Here is a 927-nt window from a genome sequence, read left to right on the forward strand (position 1 = left end):
TGCGCAATGCCTAAAATTCACACAACAATAATGAAAACAGAGTAGCATTTTATTATTAGACATTTTATTCAGACATATATGCTGGTACTTTGCTTGAAACCAGTAAGCCATTGCTTCTTATGACAATGTTTTACATGGAGCATAGGTAGGTAGTAGACGTAGCTATTCCTTTAAGCTCCACTGCCATCTTCTTTACCACTTACTGTAGGTACCCTGGTCATATATAGATAGTTTGTTCTTTTAATCACCATTTCCTTGATCTTTGACTCCATGAACAAGAGTCAAGTACAGACCAAAATATATGCTCTTATTATAGACCTTAGATTTATGTAGGCTCATTCAAACCTTTTGTTGTTGTTGTTGTTGTTGTTGTTGTTGTTGTTTGGGCAAGGCAACCCTTGGATCACCTCACAGATCGCAAGGACCTTGTCAGTTTACAGTCCCTTATTTTTTACTTTTTTACACCTACAGCACCTGGTCTTCCTAGGTGATCTCCCATCTAAGTACTAACCAGGCCTGATCCTGCTTAGCTTCCGAGATCAGATGGGATCAGGCTTGTTCAGAGAGGCATGGCCATAGACTCATCCAAACCTTATACTATAAATTATTCTGAGGCCAAGGTGATTGATTAAGAGTGGTCTTTTAAATGATCGGTTAATTTCCAGTGAGGATAAAAAGGATAGGGTCCGCTAACCAACTTCTTTTGAACTTGTTCCTTAATGATAATGATACTGTTGAATAAGCTGAATGCCTTCCCTGATTCTCTAGGAAAATGAGGTATGTATTATTTTTTTACGAAGAAGATTTGGATTTATGTTCATGATCTGGAGTAGCTTTCTAATCAACCCTAGAAAGTCTACGTATCAATTATTTTAAAGAAAATAATTTTGATAATTATTGGAATTATCAAAATCTAATTGAGAAGTC

The 927-nt window shown here is 36.4% G+C and overlaps 1 pseudogene; it reads right to left on the reverse strand.

Annotated features, from left to right (window-relative positions):
- Positions 1-462: 462 nt before the first annotated feature.
- Positions 463-581, reverse strand: LOC111744517 (annotated as a pseudogene).
- Between the last annotated feature and the right edge of the window lie 346 nt (positions 582-927).

This window comes from Pteropus vampyrus, unplaced genomic scaffold (genome assembly GCF_000151845.1).
Source record: "Pteropus vampyrus isolate Shadow unplaced genomic scaffold, Pvam_2.0 Scaffold136, whole genome shotgun sequence".
Taxonomy (NCBI): domain Eukaryota; kingdom Metazoa; phylum Chordata; class Mammalia; order Chiroptera; family Pteropodidae; genus Pteropus; species Pteropus vampyrus.